We start from the raw sequence: 21046 nt of genomic DNA on the forward strand, positions 1-21046 counted from the left end.
CAGCAGTTATTCAGCAGTGAGGAAGAACACCATCTAATTACAGTGTGGATGAACACCATCTATTTACAGTGAGGATTAACAACATCTATTTATAGTGAGGATGAGCACCATCTATTTATAATGAGGATGAACTCCATAAATTTATACGGATGTAGAACAACATCTATTTACATTGAAGATGAACACCATCTATTTAAAGCGAAGAAGAATACCATCTATTTACAGTGAGGAATAACACATCTATTTACAGTGATGATTTCACCAACTATTAACAGTGAAAAAGAACACCATCTCTTTAAAGTGGGGAAGAATACCATCTATTTACATTGAGGAAGAACACCAGCTATTTACAACGATGAAGAACACCATCTATTTACAGTGATGTTGAACACCATCTATTTATAGTGAGGATGAACACCATCTATTTATAGTGAGGAAGAACACCACCTATTTACACTGAGGAAGAACACCATCTATTCACAGTGAGGATTTTACTATCTATTTACAGTTAGGAAGAACATCATCTATATAGGTGGGGAAGAACACCATCTGTTAAAAGTGAGGAATAACACCATTTATTTAGAGTGAGGATGAGCACCATCTATTTAGAGTGAGGATGAACACCATCTATTTAGTGAGGATGAAGACCATCTACTTACAGTGAGGATGATCACCATCTATTTAGAGTGAGGATGAACAACATCTATTTACAGTGAAGATGAACACCATCTAATTATAGTGAGGATGAATCCCATGTATTTACTGTGAGGAAGAACACCATCTATTTACAGTGAGGATGATCACCATCTATTTAGAGTGAGGAAGAACACCATCTATTTATAATGAGGATGAACACCATCTATTTATAGTGAGAAGGAACAACATCTGTTTACAGCGATTATGAACACCATCTAATTACTGTGATATAGAACACCATCTATTTACAGTGAGGATGAACACCATCTATTCAAGTAAGGAAGAACAGCATCTATTTGCAGTGAGGAAGGACCATTTATTTACAGTGAGGATGACCACCATCTATTCATAGTGAGGATGAACACCATCTATTTATAGTGAGGAAGAACACCATCTTTTTACAGCGAGGATTAACACCATCTATTTACAGTAAGGAAGAACACCATCTATCTATAGTGAGGATTTCACCATCTATTTACAGTGAGGAAGAACACCATCTATTTATAGTGAGGATGAGCACCATCTATTTATAATGAGGATGAACTCCATAAATTTATACGGATGTAGAACAACATCTATTTACATTGAAGATGAACACCATCTATTTAAAGCGAAGAAGAACACCATCTATTTATAATGAGGATGAACACCATCTATTTATAGTGAGAAGGAACAACATCTGTTTACAGCGATTATGAATGCCATCTAATTACCGTGATATAGAACACCATCTATTTACAGTGAGGATGAACACCATCTATTAAAGTAAGGAAGAACAGCATCTATTTGCAGTGAGGAAGGACCATTTATTTACAGTGAGGATGATCACCATCTATTCATATTGAGGATGAACACCATCTATTTATAGTGAGGAAGAACACCATCTTTTTACAGCGAGGATTAACACCATCTATTTACAGTAAGGAAGAACACCATCTATCTATAGTGAGGATTTCACCATCTATTTACAGTGAGGAAGAACACCATCTATTTGCAGTTGGGATGAACACCACCTATTTATAGTGAGGCTGAACACCACCTATTTAATGAGAGGAAGAACACCATCTATTTAATGTGAGCAAGAGCACCATCTATTTACAGTGAGGAGGAACAACATCTATTTACAGTGATTATGAACACCATCTATTTGCAGTGATGTCGAACACCATCTATTTACAGTGTGGATGATTCCCATCTATGTATGTTGAGGATGAACACCAGCTATTTATAGTGAGGAGGAACAACATCTATTTACAACGATTATGAACACCATCTATTTACCGTGCTATAGAACACCAACTATTTACAGTGAGGATGAACACCATCTATTTAAAGTGAGGAAGAACAGCATCTCTTTACAGTGAGGAAGAACACCATCTATTTACAGTGAGGATGATCCCCATCAATTTATAGTGAGGATGATCACCATCTATTTACAGTGATAATGAACACCATCTATTTAAAGTGAGGATGAACACCATCTATTTATACTGAGGAAGAATACCATCTATTTATTATGAGGAAGAACTCCATCTATTTACAGTGTGGATGAAAACCATCTATTTACAGTGAGGAAGAACACCTTCTAGTTACAGTGGTGATGAACACCATCTATTTACAGTGAGGAAGAACACCATCTATATACAGTGAGGATGAACACCATCTATTTACAGTGAGCATGGTCCCCATCTATTTATAGTGATGCTAAACACCATCAATTTACAGTGAGGATGAAAAACATCTGTTTACAATGATAATGAACACCACCTATTTAAGCTGAGGATGAACACCATCTATTTATAGTGAGGAGGAATACCATCTATTTACAGTGAGGATGAACAACATCTATTTACAGTGAAGATGAACATTATCTATTTAAAGTGAGGATGAACACCACGTATTTATAGTGAAGATGAACACCATCTATTTATAGAGAGGAAGAACACCATCTATTTATAGCGATTAAGAGCACCTTCTATTTAAAGTGAGGAAGAACACCATCTATTTAGAGGGAGGATGAACACCATCTACTAATAGTGAGGAAGAACACAATCTATTTAGAGTGAGGATGAACACCATCGATTTACAGTGAGGAAGAACACCATCTATTTACAGTGATGATGAACACCATCTATTTTCAGTAATGATGAACAGGATCTATTTACACTGAGGATGAACACCATCTAATTATCAGTGAGGAAGAACACCATCTTTTGAGAGTGAGGATGAACACCTTACAGTGAGGAAGAACAGCAGTTATTCAGCAGTGAGGAAGAACACCATCTAATTACAGTGTGGATGAACACCATCTATTTACAGTGAGGATCAACAACATCTATTTATAGTGAGGATGAGCACCATCTATTTATAATGAGGATGAACTCCATAAATTTATACGGATGTAGAACAACATCTATTTACATTGAAGATGAACACCATCTATTTAAAGCGAAGAAGAATACCATCTATTTACAGTGAGGAATAACACATCTATTTACAGTGATGATTTCACCAACTATTAACAGTGAAAAAGAACACCATCTCTTTAAAGTGGGGAAGAATACCATCTATTTACATTGAGGAAGAACACCAGCTATTTACAACAATGAAGAACACCATCTATTTACAGTGATGTTGAACACCATCTATTTACAGTGAAGATGAACACCATCCATTTATAGTGAGGATGAACACCATCTATTTATAGTGAGGAAGAACACCATCTATTTACAGTGAGGAAGAACACATTCTGTTTACAGTGAGGATGAGCACCATCTATTCACAGTGAGGATTTTACTATCTATTTACAGTTAGGAAGAACATCATCTATATAGGTGGGGAAGAACACCATCTGTTAAAAGTGAGGAATAACACCATTTATTTAGAGTGAGGATGAGCACCATCTATTTAGAGTGAGGATGAACACCATCTATTTAGTGAGGATGAAGACCATCTACTTACAGTGAGGATGATCACCATCTATTTAGAGTGAGGATGAACAACATCTATTTACAGTGAAGATGAACACCATCTAATTATAGTGAGGATGAATCCCATGTATTTACTGTGAGGAAGAACACCATCTATTTACAGTGAGGATGATCACCATCTATTTAGAGTGAGGAAGAACACCATCTATTTATAATGAGGATGAACACCATCTATTTATAGTGAGAAGGAACAACATCTGTTTACAGCGATTATGAACACCATCTAATTACTGTGATATAGAACACCATCTATTTACAGTGAGGATGAACACCATCTATTAAAGTAAGGAAGAACAGCATCTATTTGCAGTGAGGAAGGACCATTTATTTACAGTGAGGATGATCACCATCTATTCATAGTGAGGATGAACACCATCTATTTATAGTGAGGAAGAACACCATCTTTTTACAGCGAGGATTAACACCATCTATTTACAGTAAGGAAGAACACCATCTATCTATAGTGAGGATTTCACCATCTATTTACAGTGAGGAAGAACACCATCTATTTATAGTGAGGATGAGCACCATCTATTTATAATGAGGATGAACTCCATAAATTTATACGGATGTAGAACAACATCTATTTACATTGAAGATGAACACCATCTATTTAAAGCGAAGAAGAACACCATCTATTTATAATGAGGATGAACACCATCTATTTATAGTGAGAAGGAACAACATCTGTTTACAGCGATTATGAATGCCATCTAATTACCGTGATATAGAACACCATCTATTTACAGTGAGGATGAACACCATCTATTAAAGTAAGGAAGAACAGCATCTATTTGCAGTGAGGAAGGACCATTTATTTACAGTGAGGATGATCACCATCTATTCATATTGAGGATGAACACCATCTATTTATAGTGAGGAAGAACACCATCTTTTTACAGCGAGGATTAACACCATCTATTTACAGTAAGGAAGAACACCATCTATCTATAGTGAGGATTTCACCATCTATTTACAGTGAGGAAGAACACCATCTATTTGCAGTTGGGATGAACACCACCTATTTATAGTGAGGCTGAACACCACCTATTTAATGAGAGGAAGAACACCATCTATTTAATGTGAGCAAGAGCACCATCTATTTACAGTGAGGAGGAACAACATCTATTTACAGTGATTATGAACACCATCTATTTGCAGTGATGTCGAACACCATCTATTTACAGTGTGGATGATTCCCATCTATGTATGTTGAGGATGAACACCAGCTATTTATAGTGAGGAGGAACAACATCTATTTACAACGATTATGAACACCATCTATTTACCGTGCTATAGAACACCAACTATTTACAGTGAGGATGAACACCATCTATTTAAAGTGAGGAAGAACAGCATCTCTTTACAGTGAGGAAGAACACCATCTATTTACAGTGAGGATGATCCCCATCAATTTATAGTGAGGATGATCACCATCTATTTACAGTGATAATGAACACCATCTATTTAAAGTGAGGATGAACACCATCTATTTATACTGAGGAAGAATACCATCTATTTATTATGAGGAAGAACTCCATCTATTTACAGTGTGGATGAAAACCATCTATTTACAGTGAGGAAGAACACCTTCTAGTTACAGTGGTGATGAACACCATCTATTTACAGTGAGGAAGAACACCATCTATATACAGTGAGGATGAACACCATCTATTTACAGTGAGCATGGTCCCCATCTATTTATAGTGATGCTAAACACCATCAATTTACAGTGAGGATGAAAAACATCTGTTTACAATGATAATGAACACCACCTATTTAAGCTGAGGATGAACACCATCTATTTATAGTGAGGAGGAATACCATCTATTTACAGTGAGGATGAACAACATCTATTTACAGTGAAGATGAACATTATCTATTTAAAGTGAGGATGAACACCACGTATTTATAGTGAAGATGAACACCATCTATTTATAGAGAGGAAGAACACCATCTATTTATAGCGATTAAGAGCACCTTCTATTTAAAGTGAGGAAGAACACCATCTATTTAGAGGGAGGATGAACACCATCTACTAATAGTGAGGAAGAACACAATCTATTTAGAGTGAGGATGAACACCATCGATTTACAGTGAGGAAGAACACCATCTATTTACAGTGATGATGAACACCATCTATTTTCAGTAATGATGAACAGGATCTATTTACACTGAGGATGAACACCATCTAATTATCAGTGAGGAAGAACACCATCTTTTGAGAGTGAGGATGAACACCTTACAGTGAGGAAGAACAGCAGTTATTCAGCAGTGAGGAAGAACACCATCTAATTACAGTGTGGATGAACACCATCTATTTACAGTGAGGATCAACAACATCTATTTATAGTGAGGATGAGCACCATCTATTTATAATGAGGATGAACTCCATAAATTTATACGGATGTAGAACAACATCTATTTACATTGAAGATGAACACCATCTATTTAAAGCGAAGAAGAATACCATCTATTTACAGTGAGGAATAACACATCTATTTACAGTGATGATTTCACCAACTATTAACAGTGAAAAAGAACACCATCTCTTTAAAGTGGGGAAGAATACCATCTATTTACATTGAGGAAGAACACCAGCTATTTACAACAATGAAGAACACCATCTATTTACAGTGATGTTGAACACCATCTATTTACAGTGAAGATGAACACCATCCATTTATAGTGAGGATGAACACCATCTATTTATAGTGAGGAAGAACACCATCTATTTACAGTGAGGAAGAACACATTCTGTTTACAGTGAGGATGAGCACCATCTATTCACAGTGAGGATTTTACTATCTATTTACAGTTAGGAAGAACATCATCTATATAGGTGGGGAAGAACACCATCTGTTAAAAGTGAGGAATAACACCATTTATTTAGAGTGAGGATGAGCACCATCTATTTAGAGTGAGGATGAACACCATCTATTTAGTGAGGATGAAGACCATCTACTTACAGTGAGGATGATCACCATCTATTTAGAGTGAGGATGAACAACATCTATTTACAGTGAAGATGAACACCATCTAATTATAGTGAGGATGAATCCCATGTATTTACTGTGAGGAAGAACACCATCTATTTACAGTGAGGATGATCACCATCTATTTAGAGTGAGGAAGAACACCATCTATTTATAATGAGGATGAACACCATCTATTTATAGTGAGAAGGAACAACATCTGTTTACAGCGATTATGAACACCATCTAATTACTGTGATATAGAACACCATCTATTTACAGTGAGGATGAACACCATCTATTAAAGTAAGGAAGAACAGCATCTATTTGCAGTGAGGAAGGACCATTTATTTACAGTGAGGATGATCACCATCTATTCATAGTGAGGATGAACACCATCTATTTATAGTGAGGAAGAACACCATCTTTTTACAGCGAGGATTAACACCATCTATTTACAGTAAGGAAGAACACCATCTATCTATAGTGAGGATTTCACCATCTATTTACAGTGAGGAAGAACACCATCTATTTATAGTGAGGATGAGCACCATCTATTTATAATGAGGATGAACTCCATAAATTTATACGGATGTAGAACAACATCTATTTACATTGAAGATGAACACCATCTATTTAAAGCGAAGAAGAACACCATCTATTTATAATGAGGATGAACACCATCTATTTATAGTGAGAAGGAACAACATCTGTTTACAGCGATTATGAACGCCATCTAATTACCGTGATATAGAACACCATCTATTTACAGTGTGGATGAACACCATCTATTAAAGTAAGGAAGAACAGCATCTATTTGCAGTGAGGAAGGACCATTTATTTACAGTGAGGATGATCACCATCTATTCATAGTGAGGATGAACACCATCTATTTATAGTGAGGAAGAACACCATCTTTTTACAGCGAGGATTACCACCATCTATTTACAGTAAGGAAGAACACCATCTATCTATAGTGAGGATTTCACCATCTATTTACAGTGAGGAAGAACACCATCTATTTGCAGTTGGGATGAACACCACCTATTTATAGTGAGGCTGAACACCACCTATTTAATGAGAGGAAGAACACCATCTATTTAATGTGAGCAAGAGCACCATCTATTTACAGTGAGGAGGAACAACATCTATTTACAGTGATTATGAACACCATCTATTTGCAGTGATGTCGAACACCATCTATTTACAGTGTGGATGATTCCCATCTATGTATGTTGAGGATGAACACCAGCTATTTATAGTGAGGAGGAACAACATCTATTTACAACGATTATGAACACCATCTATTTACCGTGCTATAGAACACCAACTATTTACAGTGAGGATGAACACCATCTATTTAAAGTGAGGAAGAACAGCATCTCTTTACAGTGAGGAAGAACACCATCTATTTACAGTGAGGATGATCCCCATCAATTTATAGTGAGGATGATCACCATCTATTTACAGTGATAATGAACACCATCTATTTAAAGTGAGGATGAACACCATCTATTTATACTGAGGAAGAATACCATCTATTTATTATGAGGAAGAACTCCATCTATTTACAGTGTGGATGAAAACCATCTATTTACTGTGAGGAAGAACACCTTCTAGTTACAGTTGTGATGAACACCATCTATTTACAGTGAGGAAGAACACCATCTATATACAGTGAGGATGAACACCATCTATTTACAGTGAGCATGGTCCCCATCTATTTATAGTGATGCTAAACACCATCAATTTACAGTGAGGACGAAAAACATCTGTTTACAATGATAATGAACACCACCTATTTAAGCTGAGGATGAACACCATCTATTTATAGTGAGGAGGAATACCATCTATTTACAGTGAGGATGAACAACATCTATTTACAGTGAAGATGAACATCATCTATTTATAGTGAGGATGAACACCATGTATTTATAGTGAAGATGAACACCATCTATTTATAGAGAGGAAGAACACCATCTATTTATAGCGATTAAGAACACCTTCTATTTAAAGTGAGGAGGAACACCATCTATTTATGCTGAGGATGAACAGCATCTATTTACACTGAGGAAGAACACCATCTATTTAGAGGGAGGATGAACACCATCTACTAATAGTGAGGAAGAACACAATCTATTTAGAGTGAGGATGAACACCATCTATTTAGCAGTGAGGAAGAGCACAATCTAATTACAATGTGGATGATCACGATCTATTTACAGTGAGGAAGAACACCATCTATTAAAAGTGAGGAAGAAATCCATTTATTTAGAGTGAGGATGAACACCATCTGTTTACAGTGAGTATGAACACAATCTATTTACAGTGAGGTAGAACACCATCTATTTACAGAGGGGTTTTCAACATTTATTTACAGCGAGGAAGAACACCATCTTTTTACAGTGAGGAAGAACACCATCTATTTATAAATAAGAAGAAAACCATCTATTTAGAGTGAGGATGAATGCCATCTATTTAAAGAGAGGAAGAAGAACATCTATTTACAGTGAGGAAGAACACCACCTATTTACAATGAGAATGATCACCATCTATTTATAGCGAGGATGAACAAGAACTATTTACAGTGAAGAAAAACACCATCTATTTATAAAGAGGAAGAACACCATCTATTTACAGTGAGGAAGAACACCATCTATTTACAGTGAGGAAGAACACCATCTATTTACACTGAGGATGAACACCATCTATTTTCAGTGATGATGAACACCATCTATTTTCAGTGATGATGAACAGGATCTATTTACAGTGAGGATGAACACCATCTAATTATCAGTGAGGAAGAACACCATCTTTTGAGAGTGAGGATGAACACCTTACAGTGAGGAAGAACAGCAGTTATTCAGCAGTGAGGAAGAACACCATCTAATTACAGTGTGGATGAACACCATCTATTTACAGTGAGGATGAACACTATCTATTTGCAGTGAAGATGAACACCATCTATTAAAGTGAGGAAGAACACCATCTATTTAGCAGTGAGAAAGAACACCATCTATTTACAGTGAGGAAGAACAACATCTATTTACAGTGAGGAAGAACACCATTTATTTATAGTGAGGAACAGCACCATCTATTTACACTGAGGAAGAACACCATCTCTTCAGAGTGAGGATGAACACCATCTACTTACAGTGAGGAAGAACACAATCTTTTTAGAGTGAGGATGAACACCATCTATTTAGAAGTGAGGAAGAACACCATCTAATTAAAATGTGGATGATCACGATCTATTTACAGTGAGGAAGAACAACATCTATTTCAGTGAGGATGAACACGAACAATTTACAGTGAGAAAGAGCACCATCTATTTACAGTGATGCTGAACAACATCAATTAACAGTGATGATGAACAAGGTCTATTTACAGTGAGAAGAACACCATCTATTTACAGTGATGATGAACAGGATGTATTTACAGTGAGGATGAATATCATCTGTTTAAAGTGAGGATGAACAGCATCTATTTCCAGTGAGAATAACACCATCTATTTACAGTGAGGATGAACAGGATGTATTTACAGTGAGGATGAATACCATCTATTTAAAGTGAGGATGAACAGCATCTATTTCCAGTGAGGAAGAACATATATTTATAGTGATGATGAACACCATCTATTTACAGTGAGGATGAACACCATCTTTTTACAGTGAGGATGATCACCATCTATTTAGCAGTGAGAAAGAACACCATCTGTTTACATTGAGGAAGAACACCATCTATTTATAGTGAGGAGGAACATCATCTATTTACTTTGAGAATGAACACCGTCTATTTATAGTGTAGTTGAGCATAATATAGGTATAATGAGGAAGTACAACATCTATTTACAGTGAGGATGAACACCATCTATTTACAGTGTAGGATTTGACCATCTATTTACAGTGAGGAAGAACACCATCTATTTACAGTGAGGAAGAACACCATCTATTTACACTGAGGATGAACACAGTCTTTTTATAGTGAGGAGGAACACCATCTATTACAGTGAGGATGAACACCATCGATTTACAGTGAGGAAGAACACCATCTATTTACAGTGATGATGAACAACATCTATTTTCAGTGATGATGAACAGGATGTATTTACACTGAGGATGAACACCATCTAATTATCAGTGAGGAAGAACACCATCTTTTGAGAGTGAGGATGAACACCTTACAGTGAGGAAGAACAGCAGTTATTCAGCAGTGAGGAAGAACACCATCTAATTACAGTGTGGATGAACACCATCTATTTACAGTGAGGATCAACAACATCTATTTATAGTGAGGATGAGCACCATCTATTTATAATGAGGATGAACTCCATAAATTTATACGGATGTAGAACAACATCTATTTACATTGAAGATGAACACCATCTATTTAAAGCGAAGAAGAATACCATCTATTTACAGTGAGGAATAACACATCTATTTACAGTGATGATTTCACCAACTATTAACAGTGAAAAAGAACACCATCTCTTTAAAGTGGGGAAGAATACCATCTATTTACATTGAGGAAGAACACCAGCTATTTACAACGATGAAGAACACCATCTATTTACAGTGATGTTGAACACCATCTATTTATAGTGAGGATGAACACCATCTATTTATAGTGAGGAAGAACACCACCTATTTACACTGAGGAAGAACACCATCTATTCACAGTGAGGATTTTACTATCTATTTACAGTTAGGAAGAACATCATCTATATAGGTGGGGAAGAACACCATCTGTTAAAAGTGAGGAATAACACCATTTATTTAGAGTGAGGATGAGCACCATCTATTTAGAGTGAGGATGAACACCATCTATTTAGTGAGGATGAAGACCATCTACTTACAGTGAGGATGATCACCATCTATTTAGAGTGAGGATGAACAACATCTATTTACAGTGAAGATGAACACCATCTAATTATAGTGAGGATGAATCCCATGTATTTACTGTGAGGAAGAACACCATCTATTTACAGTGAGGATGATCACCATCTATTTAGAGTGAGGAAGAACACCATCTATTTATAATGAGGATGAACACCATCTATTTATAGTGAGAAGGAACAACATCTGTTTACAGCGATTATGAACACCATCTAATTACTGTGATATAGAACACCATCTATTTACAGTGAGGATGAACACCATCTATTCAAGTAAGGAAGAACAGCATCTATTTGCAGTGAGGAAGGACCATTTATTTACAGTGAGGATGACCACCATCTATTCATAGTGAGGATGAACACCATCTATTTATAGTGAGGAAGAACACCATCTTTTTACAGCGAGGATTAACACCATCTATTTACAGTAAGGAAGAACACCATCTATCTATAGTGAGGATTTCACCATCTATTTACAGTGAGGAAGAACACCATCTATTTATAGTGAGGATGAGCACCATCTATTTATAATGAGGATGAACTCCATAAATTTATACGGATGTAGAACAACATCTATTTACATTGAAGATGAACACCATCTATTTAAAGCGAAGAAGAACACCATCTATTTATAATGAGGATGAACACCATCTATTTATAGTGAGAAGGAACAACATCTGTTTACAGCGATTATGAATGCCATCTAATTACCGTGATATAGAACACCATCTATTTACAGTGAGGATGAACACCATCTATTAAAGTAAGGAAGAACAGCATCTATTTGCAGTGAGGAAGGACCATTTATTTACAGTGAGGATGATCACCATCTATTCATATTGAGGATGAACACCATCTATTTATAGTGAGGAAGAACACCATCTTTTTACAGCGAGGATTAACACCATCTATTTACAGTAAGGAAGAACACCATCTATCTATAGTGAGGATTTCACCATCTATTTACAGTGAGGAAGAACACCATCTATTTGCAGTTGGGATGAACACCACCTATTTATAGTGAGGCTGAACACCACCTATTTAATGAGAGGAAGAACACCATCTATTTAATGTGAGCAAGAGCACCATCTATTTACAGTGAGGAGGAACAACATCTATTTACAGTGATTATGAACACCATCTATTTGCAGTGATGTCGAACACCATCTATTTACAGTGTGGATGATTCCCATCTATGTATGTTGAGGATGAACACCAGCTATTTATAGTGAGGAGGAACAACATCTATTTACAACGATTATGAACACCATCTATTTACCGTGCTATAGAACACCAACTATTTACAGTGAGGATGAACACCATCTATTTAAAGTGAGGAAGAACAGCATCTCTTTACAGTGAGGAAGAACACCATCTATTTACAGTGAGGATGATCCCCATCAATTTATAGTGAGGATGATCACCATCTATTTACAGTGATAATGAACACCATCTATTTAAAGTGAGGATGAACACCATCTATTTATACTGAGGAAGAATACCATCTATTTATTATGAGGAAGAACTCCATCTATTTACAGTGTGGATGAAAACCATCTATTTACAGTGAGGAAGAACACCTTCTAGTTACAGTGGTGATGAACACCATCTATTTACAGTGAGGAAGAACACCATCTATATACAGTGAGGATGAACACCATCTATTTACAGTGAGCATGGTCCCCATCTATTTATAGTGATGCTAAACACCATCAATTTACAGTGAGGATGAAAAACATCTGTTTACAATGATAATGAACACCACCTATTTAAGCTGAGGATGAACACCATCTATTTATAGTGAGGAGGAATACCATCTATTTACAGTGAGGATGAACAACATCTATTTACAGTGAAGATGAACATTATCTATTTAAAGTGAGGATGAACACCACGTATTTATAGTGAAGATGAACACCATCTATTTATAGAGAGGAAGAACACCATCTATTTATAACGATTAAGAGCACCTTCTATTTAAAGTGAGGAAGAACACCATCTATTTAGAGGGAGGATGAACACCATCTACTAATAGTGAGGAAGAACACAATCTATTTAGAGTGAGGATGAACACCATCTATTTACACTGAGGATGAACACCATCTATTTTCAGTGATGATGAACACCATCTATTTTCAGTGATGATGAACAGGATCTATTTAAACTGAGGATGAACACCATCTAATTATCAGTGAGGAAGAACACCATCTTTTGAGAGTGAGGATGAACACCTTACAGTGACGAAGAACAGCAGTTATTCAGCAGTGAGGAAGAACACCATCTAATTACAGTGTGGATGAACACCATCTATTTACAGTGAGGATCAACAACATCTATTTATAATGAGGATGAGCACCATCTATTTATAATGAGGATGAACTCCATAAATTTATACGGATGTAGAACAACATCTATTTACATTGAAGATGAACACCATCTATTTAAAGCGAAGAAGAATACCATCTATTTACAGTGAGGAATAACACATCTATTTACAGTGATGATTTCACCAACTATTAACAGTGAAAAAGAACACCATCTCTTTAAAGTGGGGAAGAATACCATCTATTTACATTGAGGAAGAACACCAGCTATTTACAACGATGAAGAACACCATCTATTTACAGTGATGTTGAACACCATCTATTTACAGTGAAGATGAACACCATCCATTTATAGTGAGGATGAACACCATCTATTTATAGTGAGGAAGAACACCATCTATTTACAGTGAGGAAGAACACATTCTGTTTACAGTGAGGATGAGCACCATCTATTCACAGTGAGGATTTTACTATCTATTTACAGTTAGGAAGAACATCATCTATATAGGTGGGGAAGAACACCATCTGTTAAAAGTGAGGAATAACACCATTTATTTAGAGTGAGGATGAGCACCATCTATTTAGAGTGAGGATGAACACCATCTATTTAGTGAGGATGAAGACCATCTACTTACAGTGAGGATGATCACCATCTATTTAGAGTGAGGATGAACAACATCTATTTACAGTGAAGATGAACACCATCTAATTATAGTGAGGATGAATCCCATGTATTTACTGTGAGGAAGAACACCATCTATTTACAGTGAGGATGATCACCATCTATTTTGAGTGAGGAAGAACACCATCTATTTATAATGAGGATGAATACCATCTATTTATAGTGAGAAGGAACAACATCTGTTTACAGCGATTATGAACACCATCTAATTACCGTGATATAGAACACCATCTATTTACAGTGAGGATGAACACCATCTATTAAAGTAAGGAAGAACAGCATCTATTTGCAGTGAGGAAGGACCATTTATTTACAGTGAGGATGATCACCATCTATTCATAGTGAGGATGAACACCATCTATTTATAGTGAGGAAGAACACCATCTTTTTACAGCGAGGATTAACACCATCTATTTACAGTAAGGAAGAACACCATCTATCTATAGTGAGGATTTCACCATCTATTTACAGTGAGGAAGAACACCATCTATTTATAGTGAGGATGAGCACCATCTATTTATAATGAGGATGAACTCCATAAATTTATACGGATGTAGAACAACATCTATTTACATTGAAGATGAACACCATCTATTTAAAGCGAAGAAGAACACCATCTATTTATAATGAGGATGAACACCATCTATTTATAGTGAGAAGGAACAACATCTGTTTACAGCGATTATGAACGCCATCTAATTACCGTGATATAGAACACCATCTATTTACAGTGAGGATGAACACCATCTATTAAAGTAAGGAAGAACAGCATCTATTTGCAGTGAGGAAGGACCATTTATTTACAGTGAGGATGATCACCATCTATTCATAGTGAGGATGAACACCATCTATTTATAGTGAGGAAGAACACCATCTTTTTACAGCGAGGATTACCACCATCTATTTACAGTAAGGAAGAACACCATCTATCTATAGTGAGGATTTCACCATCTATTTACAGTGAGGAAGAACACCATCTATTTGCAGTTGGGATGAACACCACCTATTTATAGTGAGGCTGAACACCACCTATTTAATGAGAGGAAGAACACCATCTATTTAATGTGAGCAAGAGCACCATCTATTTACAGTGAGGAGGAACAACATCTATTTACAGTGATTATGAACACCATCTATTTGCAGTGATGTCGAACACCATCTATTTACAGTGTGGATGATTCCCATCTATGTATGTTGAGGATGAACACCAGCTATTTATAGTGAGGAGGAACAACATCTATTTACAACGATTATGAACACCATCTATTTACCGTGCTATAGAACACCAACTATTTACAGTGAGGATGAACACCATCTATTTAAAGTGAGGAAGAACAGCATCTCTTTACAGTGAGGAAGAACACCATCTATTTACAGTGAGGATGATCCCCATCAATTTATAGTGAGGATGATCACCATCTATTTACAGTGATAATGAACACCATCTATTTAAAGTGAGGATGAACACCATCTATTTATACTGAGGAAGAATACCATCTATTTATTATGAGGAAGAACTCCATCTATTTACAGTGTGGATGAAAACCATCTATTTACTGTGAGGAAGAACACCTTCTAGTTACAGTTGTGATGAACACAATCTATTTACAGTGAGGAAGAACACCATCTATATACAGTGAGGATGAACACCATCTATTTACAGTGAGCATGGTCCCCATCTATTTATAGTGATGCTAAACACCATCAATTTACAGTGAGGACGAAAAACATCTGTTTACAATGATAATGAACACCACCTATTTAAGCTGAGGATGAACACCATCTATTTATAGTGAGGAGGAATACCATCTATTTACAGTGAGGATGAACAACATCTATTTACAGTGAAGATGAACATCATCTATTTATAGTGAGGATGAACACCATGTATTTATAGTGAAGATGAACACCATCTATTTATAGAGAGGAAGAACACCATCTATTTATAGCGATTAAGAACACCTTCTATTTAAAGTGAGGAGGAACACCATCTATTTATGCTGAGGATGAACAGCATCTATTTACACTGAGGAAGAACACCATCTATTTAGAGGGAGGATGAACACCATCTACTAATAGTGAGGAAGAACACAATCTATTTAGAGTGAGGATGAACACCATCTATTTAGCAGTGAGGAAGAGCACAATCTAATTACAATGTGGATGATCACGATCTATTTACAGTGAGGAAGAACACCATCTATTTACGTGGTGAAGAACACCATCTATTAAAAGTGAGGAAGAAATCCATTTATTTAGAGTGAGGATGAACACCATCTGTTTACAGTGAGTATGAACACAATCTATTTACAGTGAGGTAGAACACCATCTATTTACAGAGGGGTTTTCAACATTTATTTACAGTGAGGAAGAACACCATCTTTTTACAGTGAGGAAGAACACCATCTATTTATAAATAAGAAGAAAACCATCTATTTAGAGTGAGGATGAATGCCATCTATTTAAAGAGAGGAAGAAGAACATCTATTTACAGTGAGGAAGAACACCACCTATTTACAATGAGAATGATCACCATCTATTTATAGCGAGGATGAACAAGAACTATTTACAGTGAAGAAAAACACCATCTATTTATAAAGAGGAAGAACACCATCTATTTACAGTGAGGAAGAACACCATCTATTTACAGTGAGGAAGAACACCATCTATTTACACTGAGGATGAACACCATCTAATTATCAGTGAGGAAGAACACCATCTTTTGAGAGTGAGGATGAACACCTTACAGTGAGGAAGAACAGCAGTTATTCAGCAGTGAGGAAGAACACCATCTAATTACAGTGTGGATGAACACCATCTATTTACAGTGAGGATCAACAACATCTATTTATAGTGAGGATGAGCACCATCTATTTATAATGAGGATGAACTCCATAAATTTATACGGATGTAGAACAACATCTATTTACATTGAAGATGAACACCATCTATTTAAAGCGAAGAAGAATACCATCTATTTACAGTGAGGAATAACACATCTATTTACAGTGATGATTTCACCAACTATTAACAGTGAAAAAGAACACCATCTCTTTAAAGTGGGGAAGAATACCATCTATTTACATTGAGGAAGAACACCAGCTATTTACAACGATGAAGAACACCATCTATTTACAGTGATGTTGAACACCATCTATTTACAGTGAAGATGAACACCATCTATTTATAGTGAGGATGAACACCATCTATTTATAGTGAGGAAGAACACCATCTATTTACAGTGAGGAAGAACACATTCTGTTTACAGTGAGGATGAGCACCATCTATTCACAGTGAGGATTTTACTATCTATTTACAGTTAGGAAGAACATCATCTATATAGGTGGGGAAGAACACCATCTGTTAAAAGTGAGGAATAACACCATTTATTTAGAGTGAGGATGAGCACCATCTATTTAGAGTGAGAATGAACACCATCTATTTAGTGAGGATGAAGACCATCTACCTACAGTGAGGATGATCACCATCTATTTAGAGTGAGGATGAACAACATCTATTTACAGTGAAGATGAACACCATCTAATTATAGTGAGGATGAATCCCATGTATTTACTGTGAGGAAGAACACCATCTATTTACAGTGAGGATGATCACCATCTATTTAGAGTGAGGAAGAACACCATCTATTTATAATGAGGATGAACACCATCTATTTATAGTGAGAAGGAACAACATCTGTTTACAACGATTATGAACACCATCTAATTACCGTGATATAGAACACCATCTATTTACAGTGAGGATGAACACCATCTATTAAAGTAAGGAAGAACAGCATCTATTTGCAGTGAGGAAGGACCATTTATTTACAGTGAGGATGATCACCATAAGAACATAAGAACATAAGAAATAGGAGCAGGAGTAGGCTAATCAGCCCCTCGAGCCTGCTCCACCATTCAATAAGATCATGGCTGATCTGATCCCAACCTCAAATCTTCTATCACTCTGCATCCACCCGAACCCATGTGATCTCCCGGGAGAGGCGAAAACCAGATAAAGACCCAATGGCCAATTTGGGAGAAAAAAATCTGGGAAATTCCTCTCCAACCCATCTAGGCGATCGAAATTCTTCCAGGAGATCACTCTGTCCCTATATTTTCTACAGTACTTACCTTCTGTAAAGGCGATCTCCACCCCAGCCAGGAACAGGAATAAAACCATCTCCTGAAATCTAACAGAATTAAAACACAGTAGGAGCAGAACAAGGCTACACGGCCCCTGGGCCCACTCCACTACCCACAGGGCCATGACCATTCCGAACCTAGACTCATGTCCAATTTCCTGCCCGCTCCCCGTAACCCTTAATTCCCTTTACTTCTAGGAAACTATCTATTTCTGTTTTAAATTTATTTAATGATGTAGCTTCCACAGCTTTCTGGGGCAGCAAATTCCACAAACCTACCACCCTCTGAGTGAAGAAGTTTCTCCTCATCTCAGTTTTGAATGAGCAGCCCCTTATTTTAAGATTATGCCCCCTAGTTCTAGTTTCACCCATCATTGGGAACATCCTCACCGCATCCACCCGATCAAGCCCCTTCACAATCTTATATGTTTCAATAAGATCGCCTCTCATTCTTCTGAACTCCAATGAGTAGAGTCCCAATCTACTCAACCTCTCCTCATATGACCACCCCCTCATCCCCGGGATTAACCGAGTGAACCTTCTTTGTACTGACTCGAGAGCAAGTATGTCTTTTCTTAAGTATGGACACCAAAACTGTATGCAGTATTCCAGGTGCGGCCTCACCAATACCTTGTGCAACTGCAGCAATACCTCCCTGTTTTTATATTCCAACCCCCTAGCAATAAAAGCCAACATTCCATTGGCCTTCTTAATCACTTGCTGCACCTGCATACTAACTTTTTGAGTTTCGTGCACCAGGACCCCCAGATCCCTTTGTACTACAGTACTTTCCAGTTTCTTGCCATTAAGATAATAACTTGCTCTATGATTTTTCCTGCCAAAGTGCATAACCTCACACTTTCCAGTATTGTATTCCATCTGCCAAATCTCTGCCCACTTACTTAGCCTGTCTATGTCCCTTTGCAGGTTTTTTATGTCCTCCTCACTCACTACTTTCCGTCCCATCTTTGTATCATCTGCAAACTTTGATATGTTACACTCGGTCCCCTCCTCCAAATCATTAATATAGATTGTAAAGAGTTGGGGACCCAGCACTGACCCCTGCGGAACACCACTAGTTACTGGTTGCCAATCTGAGAACGAACCATTTATCCCAACTCTCTGCTTTCTGTTAGAGAGCCAATCCTCCACCCACGCCAGAATATTACCCCCAATCCCGTGATTTTTTATCTTGAGCAATAATCTTTTGTGTGGCACCTTGTCAAATGCCTTTTGGAAGTCTAAATACACTACGTCCACTGGTTCCCCTTTATCCACCCTGTATGTTACTTCCTCAAAAAACTCAAGCAAATTTGTTAAACATGACTTCCCCTTCATGAAACCATGCTGAGTTTGCCCTATTAAATTATGTTTATCCAAATGTCCCGTTACTGTCTCCTTAATAATGGACTCTAACATTTTACCAACCACAGATGTTAGGCTAACAGGTCTATAGTTTCCAGCCTTCTGCCTACTACCCTTTTTAAATAAGGGTGTTACATTAGCAGTTTTCCAATCTGCCGGGACCTTTGCTGAGTCCAGTGAGTTTTGGAAAATTATTACCAATGCATCCACAATCCCTACCGCTACTTCCCTCAAGACCCTAGGATGCAAGCCATCAGGTCCAGGGGATTTATCCGCCTTGAGTCCCATTATTTTACCAAGTACCACTTCCTTAGTGATTTTAATTGTATTTAGTTCCTCCCCCCCTAGAGCCCCCTGTTTGTCCAGTGTTGGGATATTCTTAGTGTCCTCTACTGTAAAGACTGATACAAAATAATTGTTCAGTGTTTTTGCCATCTCCATGTAACCATCTATTCATAGTGAGGATGAACACCATCTATTTATAGTGAGGAAGAACACCATCTTTTTACAGTGAGGATTAACACCATCTATTTACAGTAAGGAAGAACACCATCTATCTATAGTGAGGATTTCACCATCTATTTACAGTGAGGAAGAACACCATCTATTTGCAGTGGGGCTGAACACCACCTATTTATAGTGAGCATTAAGACCAACTATTTACAGTGAGGATGAATTCCATCTGTTTATTAGTGAGGAAGAACACCATCTATTTACAGTGAGGTTTAACACCATCTATTTACAGTGAGGAAGAACACCATCTATTTGCAGTGAGGATGTACACCAGCTACTTAGAGTGATGATAAACAGCATCTATTAGCAGTGAGGATGAACACCATCTATTTACAGTGAGGAAGAAGACAATCTATTTCCAGTGAGGTTGAACACGATCTATTTACAGTGAGGATGAGCACTATCTATTTATAGTGAGGTAGAATACCATCTATTTATAGTGAGGAAGAACAAGATCTATTTA

The sequence above is a fragment of the Somniosus microcephalus genome, chromosome 6 (genome assembly GCF_052327205.1).
Source record: "Somniosus microcephalus isolate GS21.2 chromosome 6, FLI_Smic_1.0, whole genome shotgun sequence".
Lineage (NCBI taxonomy): Eukaryota > Metazoa > Chordata > Chondrichthyes > Squaliformes > Somniosidae > Somniosus > Somniosus microcephalus.